The following is an 11,832-nucleotide window of genomic DNA, read 5'->3' as shown; positions in this document are numbered from 1 at the left end:
ACTCAGAAGTAACAAAGTTTTTTCTTCCCTCTCACACTTCCTTTTTTTGTCTTTTGTCCACAGGTAATCAACAAACTTAAAAGATATATCTTGGTATTATGAGAAGCATATTTTGGTATTATAAACTGATTACATACCAAACAAGCCATACAGTTCACTTACAACTAAAATTTGGCCTTGTGGTTAAGGTCTTTTTCAACATAACCTCACCTACTGCACAGCAAATTAGTTCATGAACAGTTTTCAGTTACGTGAAAAGTCACAGGGATTTAAAAAAAAAAGAAGGGGTTCCCTGTACACAGCAGTGACGCTGAAGAGAACACCAGTACCAGACACTGTGGAGTCCTCACCGTTGGCAGCAGTGGTTCAGAGCCCTGTGCCTGAAATTCTCCAGTGGCACACGTGTCCCACAGCCAAATCAGCACAGCCCTGGATACCTCCCTGCACTTTGCAGGTGTGAGGGCCAGCCAAGCAGGCACTAACCTCTCTTGATTTCACATGAATAACCACCTAGTCCTGAGGCTTGCTTAGAATAGTGCTCCAATAGATTATAAATTAAATACACATGAATGGGACTACTAATTTAAATTTTCAATTAAGCAAAGATTTTCAAACACGTGGGGTTGTTATAGTTCATTTGAGAATTCTTTTGCAGTTATGAAACTGCACTAAATCACTGCACCAAAGTGGAACACAGCCACCAAGTTTCATCAAATAAAACATCTGGACCAATAAAGCAAGTACTTCGTGAGCTCTGTGCTAGCCATCCTTGCAATTCTGAGTTGAGAATCATCAAAGGAAAAAATCAAGCTTGTAAATGCAACAACCAAGAACAGTTTAAAATTAATTTAATATAACACTAAATTAAACTTAATTCCATTTGGTGAAAACAATTACACCTCCCTCCTTACTCAACACCTAGATTAACAATCTTGAAATCACCTTTATGTAAACTCATAGCTTCAATAATTTAGTTTTTTAGTGGAACTATCATCATCACACTTATTTGGAGATGTCAACACACACTGACACAGTATTTCCCTAGGGCTACTGACCTCTAACCAAACCTTCCTCTGCTATCCACAACCCACTGTATTTTCCACCATGAAATCAAAGCACTCTATAGTCATGTGAGACAATACAAGCTAAAGCTTGACAAAAAATGAAACTACTGCTTGTAAGATCACAGGTGAAAGTCTCTTAAACTACAAAATACAGATTAGAAGTAACAAGAAGCATTCTGCCTCTGAGCTGATTCTTGCAGACAGCCAAGCACAGACAGCTCCACCAGCTAGCCTCTGCAAGCAAAGCCCCTTTGTGGCTTACACAACCAGAACCCCAAAGCATTGCTTGCTTGTTTGAGTCGTAGTTTTGCAGAAAAACATTAACTTACAAACTTTTTCCATGTTAAAGAAAAACACAGAGGCAGTTTTAACATCTGTAACTTTGAAGCCACCCTCAATTACATGAAAAGTATGCGTTCATGGTAAACCTCTGATGCCTTAGGTAAATCACTGAGTACCCTTTCCTTTCTCAATCCTAATCCTTTTCTTACATTTCTTTATCACTTTTCAAAAACTGATCTTCTATTTAGGACAAGAAAAACCATAGTGACAAAACAGTTCTCTGAGACCCACCTTCTGAATACAAAGCAAAGACACACCCATTTTCATATCAGTATGACAAAAGACGTATGAAACCCATCTGGGGCTGCTGCTGGAGTTCTTGAGAAAAACATTATCTCTCAGGAATATTTCAGGATAGATTGTGACATCCTCAATGAAAGAATATGCCAAATCAGAGAAAATAGGTGTGCTGAAGATACTGGAAGAATCAACAGGCCCAAACCTTACATCAAGGCTGAGCCAAAGCCACTCGGGAGGTGAAAAGGAAGAAGTACTATTCCATCAGAAGGAAAGCAACCAGCAAGGAAAGCCGCTGAGGAGACAACATAGTTGTTACTGACAGGCTCAGTTGTCCAGGTAAGCTACGACAGACGGCCCGAGGGAGAGCAGAGAGGTGAGAGCAGCTGCCAAGGGAAAGGCGGGATTTGTGTCCGAGAGGTGGTGCCCGCAAGCCCGAGGGAAGAGATACCTGTGCGGTGCCGGAGGGGGGAGGGAGGTGGGCAGTGACAGCCGGGCGGTGGCAGAAGGCCGGAGCGGCGGTGAGGGGCGGGGCGGCACCTGGCCGGGATCCCGGGCGCGGGGGGGCAACCGGGGCGCAGGGCGGCGGGGGGCCGGCAGCGCTTGCCCAGACAGGGGTGGGTGGCACAAAGCGCAGGGAAGCCCCCGTCCGCACTCACCTGGCGCCGGTCTCCTCCGCACCTCCTCGGGCGCACCATAGGGGGGCCGCCACGGGCCGGCGGGGTAGCAGCGCGGAGCCCCGAGCCCGCTCGGGCTGCCCTCTCTCAGGACAGGGCAGGGGACCGTACGCGGGGCACTGGCGGGTCCAGGAAGGCTCGAGACGGGGGCAGGGATCCTCCCAGGGCGCCGCTGCTGCCCGCGGTGCCTGCAGACCCCCGGCCGGCCCGCCTCAGCCGCCGAGCCCGGCCGGGCGCGTCAGGCATGGTCGGCCTTGGCGCTGGGGCCCGCAAACCGGACGGGGGGCGCGCGCAGCGGCCCCTTTCTCAGCCCGGCTGGATGTCTCGCTCTCCGCTGCTGTCAGAGCTGGCCGGCGGGCTTCGGCGGTGCGCGGCCCACCCTTCCCCGGCTGGCGCACGCTCTGCTTGTGCCCCGCTGTTGCGGCGCCGGCCTGCCTGCGCCGCCTGGCCCCCGCCGCGCACCGGCCGCCAGCCCGCCGCTTCGGGCCAGCGCCGGCGCTTCGCGGCGCGCCTCGGCGCGTGCGCCCGAATCTCGCGCGCAGCCTCCCCCCGCGCAGCCGCCGTTTGGAATTCTGCGCACGGCGGACTGACGCCCCATTGGGCCGCCGCCGCCGCACGCGCCACTCGCGCGCCGGGCGGGGGGGCGGGCCTCGCGCCGGCGGGCGGGCGTGTTGACGGGGCGGGGGGGGGGGGGGTCCTCCCGGCGCGGGGAAGCCCCGTAAACGCCCGCCGCCGAGCGCCGCGGAGCGCTCCCGGCGCCCGGCGAGCAACGGCGGCGCCTCCCGAACGGGAAGGAATGAAAAATAACGGCGGGGCCGCCCCGCGCGGCAAAACCGAGCGTCTCCTTCGAGCCGGAATCGAACCAGCGACCTAAGGATTCCCGCGGGCTGCGCCTCTACAGTCCTCCGCTCTACCAGCTGAGCTATCGAAGGGAGCTGTGGAGTACTCCCGCTCCAAGATACAAAACCTTGCTTCCCGCCACCACCGGTAATGCGCGTCGGGATCCCCTTCCCGGGAGCTGGGCCAGGATCCCCTCCCCAGGAAGAGACGGAGCGTAAAAACCCGGTGGGGACCGAGACCCGGCGGCTTCCCGCACCTCCGCGGGCCGCTGCCGGCGGGGCCGGTGAGCGCAGGGATTGCGGCGCTCCCGGCCGTCCCGCTCCCGCGCCGGGCGCGATCTGTCTGGCAGTGCGAAGGCAGCGCTTCCCGCTTCCCCCCCTCGCCGAAAATTCCATGCCCTGTGGGTTACACGCGTGCCTGAGGAGCGGGAAGTGCGGGTCTCATCGCACCCCGCCATCGCTGTGTTACAGGGTTCCTGCTCCAGCCACTGCACTGGTTTATTGAGAAAAGGTCACCTCAAAGAGAATCACAGAATCAATTAGGTTGGAAAAGGCCTCTGAGATCATGGAGTCCAACCTATGACCAAACACCACCCTGTCAACTAGACCAGTTTTTCCTTAAACACCTCCATGGATGGTGACTCCACCCCCTCCCTGGGCAGCCATTCCAATGTCTAATCACTCTTTCTGTGGAAAAAATGTTTCTAATGTCCAACCTAGACCTCACGTGGTGCAGCTTAAGACTGTTCTCTAGTCCTATCACTCCTTGATGGGAGAAGAGACCAACCCTCACCTTGCAACAACCTCCTTTCAGGTAGAAACATGGCACCACATCCTCATGTGGCTGCGCTGACAGACACGTGGACTCTGTGGAGCTCCGAGGGGAACAGGATGGAAGCACCTGATGTGAACACGTGTTGGCAACTATACAGCCACAGAAACACGGAAGGGTAGGGGCAGTGTTTAAAGGTGCTCACCCACAGCTCACATCCATTATAGGGCCCAAACACAATTTTTCCCTTTATTAAATGCAACGTGATTTTTACTTTAATGGTCAAAACGAATCACCAAAACAGCATATCGTTTCTTGTTACAAATACATTTTTTTCAGTGGTTTACTTACAGAAATTTGCTCGCCACCCCCATCATCACAGTGGTAACAACCTCGTGACACTTATCACCAGCATAAAGTACAAGCTACATTCCAGCAGAACCTTTGTGTTTTCTAGGTATTCCTCTAGACAAAAGTCTTTATCTGGAATCATAGAATGGTTTTGGTTGAAGGGACCTTAAAGATCATCTCATTCCAACTCCCCTGCCATGAGCAGGGACACCTTCCACTACACCAGGTTGCTCAAAGCTTTATCCAACGTGCCTTGAACACTTTCAGGGATAGGGCATCCACAACTTCTCTAGGCAACCTGTGCCAGTAAAGAATTTTTTCCTAATAACTATTCTAAACCTATTCTCTTTCAGTTTGAAGCCATTCCCCCTTGGCCTGTCACTACATGAGATGCTCCAGTTACACTGTAAATTGTATTTAAAAAGAGATGCTCCAGTCCCTTAATCATCTTTGTTGCCCTCCGCTAGACCTGCTGCAGGAGCTCCATGTCTCTCTTTTCCTGAGAAGCACAGAACTGGGCACAGCACGCCAGGTGAGGCCTCATCAGGACTGAATAGAGGGGCAGGATCACCTCCCTCGACCTGCTGTCAATGCTCTTCCTAATGCAGCTCGGGATACCATTGGCCCTCCTGGCCGCCAGGGTACACTGCTGGCTCACGGACAGTTTGTTGTCCACTAGGACGGAATTCACCGAGGTTATCTGTATAAACGAAGCCCTTTATGGAGTCCCTACACCACCGCAGCATTACGGATGCTCCCTGTACATGCCCAGGGCAGTAGGGATGTTCCCATGCGCGGGTGTCTCCGAGCGGGAACGCCGGGCTCGCAGCGCCTCCTGCGGGGGCACAGGGGAATTGCAGGCGCCGGCACAGCGCTCACGGCACGGGGGGGGGAATCGCCCACCAAAAAATCCAACTTCACTCGCATCACAAACCTGCTGTTACAAGGGCGAACTCCTATCGTTGCATCTTTCATGGAGGAAAAAAAAATCGTTGGGGTTTTTATTTGTAGTCTTTGCCTGCTGCTTGCTAACAGGCGTTCAGCACCAACCTGCCTTCCCTGTGATGCGCTTTTAGTATCCAGAAATGACAACGCAGCAGGTTTCCCCACATCAAAGCTCTGACAGGAGTCTTTGAACTACAAAAGCCATAATCAAAAAGTAATAACCACTCTGAGACAGGATTTCTGTCGTCAGCCTCATATGGCATGAAATGGTATCTTTTAGCACTCATTTATATTTAATTCAAAGTGAAAGGAGCCCAAAATGAAAATATGGTTGTCTAAATAGATACTTTCTTCTATATTCCCACAGTAACACATGTGTTCCTAATTTGCAGGAAATAGATCTTGAAAGCATTAGCTGAAACAAACTGCTAAATTAATAAGCACTGATGGTCCTGTTGTTAAGTAGAATAATAACCTAAAGATGCAGTTTGTTATGACATCCAGTAAACATTCTCCTTGTAGTACATCAGTAATTACACACCCCACTTTTTTTTTTCTTTTTTAATCCTGTTACTGTCCTGTGTGACAAGGTCTAGTGTTTGGAGTTTCTTGTGCTCCTACATGACAAAAAAAAAAAAAAAAGTATGGATATGCATCCCCCTCTCTCTATTTCTTCTAGTAACTTCACAAAACCAAGCCAGAGGTCTACTTCTCTCTTCAGAGACCTCACAGTAAGGTTTTTTTTCCAACTGTTCATTTAAGAGCATCCCTAAGAAAGAAGGTGCAAACTGACAGTCTGTAGCGGGATAGGGAACATCTCCCCCAAATGCTACCATTTTCAGGGACTGTCCCCTCCCATTCCATCAGGACTGTCAAGGCCCACAAGCCACCAGGCTCAGCCTCGATGGACTTCTGGTAGGACACTCACCAGCTGGCAACATCCGAGTCCTATTGTGTTTTCTGTCTTTGGCTGTCCTTCCCAAGACTCCCTTGTGAGAAAGGAGAGCTCAGTTCCAATCTAGACCTAAAGAACTTGACCAGGTGCAAAGACATTGCTGCAGGTTCAGGATGTCAGGATGAGGTAAAGGTCACTCCTAGCTCATGGACCTTGAGTCACAGTGGGCATACTTACAGTGGCACTTTGCCACTTCCCCACTACCTTAGGACTGTTTAGCTGTGTCTCCTGACAAATCAAAACCAAACATTGTTAGAATTAGCTGTTGGCATTCGGATCCTACTTGGGTTTTGTAGTGTTGTACAAGTGCTAGCAGCAGTGGGCAACCCACTTCCAAAGACAGAACACTCACTCTTACCTGGATGATTTGATAGACAAAGCTCCCTGGAAGACGCAGTGATGAGCCTGTCATTTGTCCTGTTATTTATTTCTTCTTGCTTAGTTTCCTGCTGATCTGCAGTGGAAAAATTTGTATTAGGCATTAATTACGGCTCTAACAGCAGACTCTGCTCTTGCTGAAAAACAGGTCCCTTTCTGTGCAATGCTGATATTTCAAAAAATGTCACCCAGTTGCAGTGGTATAAAGGTACTATGATATTAGGCCATATGTTAATTCCATATGTGTATTACTGGGCTCATTTGTTACTGCTCCAATTTGTTGAGAGTTCCATCTATTTCCTGATAAATCCTTTAATGAATAAAACAATATCAGTCATGACCTCATTGCTTATTGTTACAAAGCTGAAATGATGGAAAAACTCTGAAGTTACATGCAAAGGATTGTAATTCTTTGCTGCTATGCATCAGAATCTAGTTGTGAATTCAGGCAGCCAATTCAACATTTATCTGGACAATAAAACAATATATGGATATTCCCCAGGAGGCACAGGGCTTAACACCACTGACATGAAGTTAAGAATAATCAGTCTGTCCTAAACCCTGTAGGTTGTTGAAAAACCCTGTAGGTTGTTTCTCTTGTAACAAGAGAAACCCATCTTTGTAAAGGTTATTTTTACCACAAATAATCAACAAGGCATGCAACTGAATTCTTGCTATGAGAGAAGAATCTAGCAAAATTCCTAGAAGGAATTCCTAAGATCAGGAATCAGATTTTTGAATTGTGGACAACAAGTAGTTTATTTCCTCAGCAATCAGTTTCCCAACCGATTGCTCCCAGTCTCATAGAACTAAGACCTATAAAGTAAAAGAAACACTTCATGATTGCTAAAATAAAGGAAAAGCTCACTGTAGGTGAGCTTACAGTTTTTTTTACCCAATACTTTCCTTTTAGTAGTCTTCAATGCTTCATCACCAGTTCCCCTAGTGACTGTAATCTTCAGGGCTCAGCACTGGCTGAAACACCAAATATGTCAATCAAACCACATGCATCCATCAAGTCTTCAGCTCAGCTGCTTGACTTGGTTGGAATTCAATGTCACAGCACCACTCATTCAGCACCCAAGGTGTTGTGGCTTGCATCATCCCTGTGGGGGTTGAGTTTCCTCCCCACGTTTGGAGAAATTTCTGATGAAGAGCACAAGGGTACTCACCAGATACTCTTTTAAATTAAAATAGTTCTCCATATGACAGTATTTTATTACCTGGATCTGCTCCATGTCTCAGTACCAAAGATCCAAGCTTGTCATTCATACTTGAGTGATGTCACAGTCAGTTCAGGGAAGCTGCAGTTCAGAGCAGTTTCAACTTGCTGTCTGCCTTCAGAGTCATACTTACAGGTTTGCTCTTTTTTCTTTTCTTTACTCTTTTCTTTTCTCAACTGTTTGTTATCAAAGTTTCTGAAGGGCAATTCATGGCTGCTGAAAATTACCTGATTTTCTCTCTAAATGCTTCTTACAACATTTTCCTAAGATGCTAGGTCTTATAGGAACAACAGCTTCACTCAGAAGAGCTAGCAATTCCATGCACTTTGACTCAACCTACTTATACAGCCTTTTGGAGAGGGAAAAAAGTGCTGTTACCTCTGCCTAACTCAATTAGCCTGTGTTCTGACACAGACGAATTGCACGCACTTTGTGATTTCATGAATTCTGCTTTACTGTATCAACATTATTCATGCTAGTGTAGGGAGAGTGGAAATGTAAGGCTAAAAGGCCATCATATCACAAAAATACCAAAATAATCACGTGTATCTGGATGGGCTCAGAATTTATGCTCATGCGTTAGCCTCCGTGACAATTACGCACACAAAACATCTTGCACATTTCCAAAACAGCCCATATCACCTTATCAAGGAGGCTGTGCAACTACTTCAAGAATTCTGAGGTGGCCTTGGGATGAAGCCTTGAACTGAAAACAACAACCACAGTTCCCAGGCTCAGAAGATCAATTAAGCAGCTCCAGGGATAGTACCAGAGACCGACACTAGGATCCTCTTGCTCAGAATGCAAGGAAGTGGTGTCAGTGCACAGCTCAGATGGATGCTGCCACTTCGAAACCAAGTCCTAAGCCTCACCTCATCTGCTATGCAAGTACAGCAGCAGCTATACTGATTGAGAGTATTCCTTTGAAGGGACAAATTTCATTTGGCAACCACATCACTTATGGTTTCCATGGCATGGGCATTAATTTATATGAGGCACTATCAAGGCAAACATTACTTTATAAGGGCTAAAAGTGGAACAGCCTTGAATCAATCAAAGGGGGAGAAAACATTCCTAAACTTACACTCAGATGTTACACTTCAAGATTAATTATAATATTAATCTCAATTAACAAGTTTACTAATTTCTTAAATGCCACTCATTTATTTTGGAAATCATGGAGGAATAATTTTATTAGTTTTGGTCAGGTATGCAAATATTTTTTAAAAAATTTACTCCTTTCACAAACATACTTACAACTTTGGAGACCAAAGAGAACGTTTGGAAGTCACCTGTTAATCATGTATTACAAATACATATTGTCCCATGCTGTTTTGGAATTACATTCCAGTAGGTCATCGCTACAAATGCAAGAGAAGTCAACTTAATCCTTAGATTTTGTTCACCCCAGGAGTAAACAATTAGTCCTAATGAAAGGGACTAAAGCAGTTGGATCCAGACTGAGCCAACCAAATGATCAGGCAGCAGTAACAGTGTCCCAGCAGCAGCCTAAGCTAGATTCAGGCAAGCAGCCTAAGTTCAGTAGTATCCTGAGAACAGAAGAAAAGCAGTGGCTTGACTTTCTACCACAAAAATCAAAACTACTTTATAAAAAGAATAGTGTTCTGATCTCCAACTTTCCAAACCAGCAAAAAGACTACTAAAAGACTCCTGATTACAAGAACAAGAGTCACAGAGGCAAACCTGCCTATATTACACATAGCAGTCCAAAAGGTGCTTGCCTCTGCCGCTTGCACAACTGTAGTTTACCTCTTTTTTTCCAAGGCACTGTTGCTCTCATGCCCTGCAGAATTCTAGCAGGAGGGGAGAAGAGAGAGCAGAGGGTGCTTACAGATGAAAAAACCGCACACGTCCATCCTAGCTCTACTTCTGCAGTCAGAAAGAAGTGTCCATGAAAGGTTCTTAGTTACTGCAAATGTATTTACCAAGTCTGTGAAAGGACTCAAGTTTATGAGTTTCCAATGTAGAACCTCAGGGTTAGGGGTTGGAAAGATACAAAACATTAAATAAAAAAAAGATTACTTTCACAGTGGACAATAGATATCTAGGAATTTTTTTTCTACGGGCTTAATAGAGACCTGACAGAGTTCAAAGTCTCCAAACTAAGAAGGGAATGGGCTATCTCAGCTGACTTCAAATGCATGGAAGAAAACAAACAAAAATGTTGGTGAATGTGGCAGGGTAAAGTACTTAAGGTTAGGAGAAACAGAGGGAGCAAAGAAATAAATACTGGCATCTAGTTTCTTCTAGCGTACCATGCCTTGACTTCTTATTCTGAAAGCAAAAAGAAGCAGGTACTCTTGACCTTTATTTCCTGCATCCCTCCTGCTGTCTGAAAAAAAATTTGCTATTTCCAGCATGTGTCTCAGGAAGCCAAGAAGTACCTTATTTTAGAAAAAACATAGGGGGGAAAAACAGTATTCTTGTATGTGCAATGTTCAGATGTAAGATTTAAGTATGTACTGAGCAACACTTGAGCAAATTTGAGCACACAAAAAATTAGGAGTTATTTCATTCCCCATGCTTTTAAGTTAGGCCATTGCCTTTTTCCAGCTCTTTTCTTGCTGCCATAAAACCTACACCATCATGGGGCAATGACTGGTGACATCTCACCCACCGGGTTGGAAAGTATGTATTGGCAGCTTCTGCTTCTAGGAGAAAGGAGAGGTGGATCTCAGGGAATCCCCAGATTTACAGTGAGACACTGCAGCTTCTAAAGTTCCACCATGGAGATGGAACACTGTGGAGGTAAAACAACACAAAACATGGTTGCCCTACAGAACTACTAGCTGAATTTTTAGAAACATGGATAAATCCTTATGTATCTTCTTCCCTCTCCTGAATATGCTGACAAGTCCTGTGCTCTCTCTAGGAATCTCCCTTCATTTCCTTCTGTGCCATACAAGGCTTCCATGCTTGTAACAAGGTTTTCATTTCCATCAGTTTAATTTTTGTGAAATTGGATCATTTGTTGCCTTTGACTCTAAAAGCAGGAGTACAGAGGGCTTACAAAATAAGCTTACAAAAACATTCATGGTAAAAATGATTCAGAAGTCCAAGTTACATATGAAAAGCAAAGAGGAAAGCCAGCCCAACATCAGAAGAGGCCTCTTGAGGATTTGCAGAGACTGCACAAATGCATGTGGGAAAGGAGAATTTAGGATTAGGAGGTAGCATCTGGAAAGTATCCCTCTATCTTTACACAACAAGGTGACAATCTGAAAGAAGTTTCATTTTAAATAAAATCTTATTGACAAAATAGCCTGTAAAATCAAGCTTTCTTACTGTGAAAGAAGTTGCTTGAACCATGTCTTAAAGGTTTCTAAGAAATGACTGTGCATTTCACCCAGCCAGGCTCCACAAATTGTTGGGTAATTAGAACCACAGCATCTTCTAAACCTTCTTCTAATTTCTGGTAACTTCCTTCCATCTGCCATCTTTCTTTTAATTCTTCACTTATTGAATACCAGTTTCCAAACAGCACAGACCCAGTCCAGATCTACAGGATCACTTTTGAAGTGAAATTAGATTTGCTACCAGCAAGACAAGCCACTAGAAGTATTATTTCCAGCAGAAAACAAAATTAGGTAGTCTTTTAAAAATAGAGGTGGATAAAATCCAAATACAAGTCTGTGCAGCTGTCTCATAATCAATGCTTTTTCTTAATAGAGAATAATAGTCCTTTCTGAAGCCTCTTAAAGCACCTGCAAGTTACTGCAACAGAGATCACGCATACACTGAAGCCTAACGTCTTTGATGGTATTAATAAATGTTCAGAATCACTCAGTGTATATCAATTTAAGTAATTCAAATCCAAATAACCCATTTCAAAGCAGTTGTGGCAACTGGGTTTCTGTAATGTCAGCTTGGCCATCAAGCCTACTATGGATCCAAACACCTACTTCTTTTATCAATTTTTGAATAATACTCTTAAAACGTCACAAATCAGCAGATGCCAACATATATCAAAGCCTCCACATCAAGCAAAGCGACATCATTTCGCTTCACTTTTGCAGTCAATATAGGTG

At 45.8% G+C, this 11,832-nt stretch overlaps 1 non-coding gene across 1 annotated transcript; it reads right to left on the bottom strand.

Annotated features, from left to right (window-relative positions):
* Positions 1 to 3,162: 3,162 nt before the first annotated feature.
* Positions 3,163 to 3,252, bottom strand: TRNAY-GUA. The gene is given in 2 exon segments: positions 3,163 to 3,198; positions 3,216 to 3,252. It is a non-coding gene; the product is annotated as a tRNA-Tyr (tRNA).
* Between the last annotated feature and the right edge of the window lie 8,580 nt (positions 3,253 to 11,832).

Source organism: Manacus vitellinus, unplaced genomic scaffold (genome assembly GCF_001715985.3).
Source record: "Manacus vitellinus isolate BGI_N305 unplaced genomic scaffold, ASM171598v3 scaffold_1_pilon, whole genome shotgun sequence".
Lineage (NCBI taxonomy): Eukaryota > Metazoa > Chordata > Aves > Passeriformes > Pipridae > Manacus > Manacus vitellinus.
This window is presented reverse-complemented; position numbering and strand designations above follow the sequence as displayed.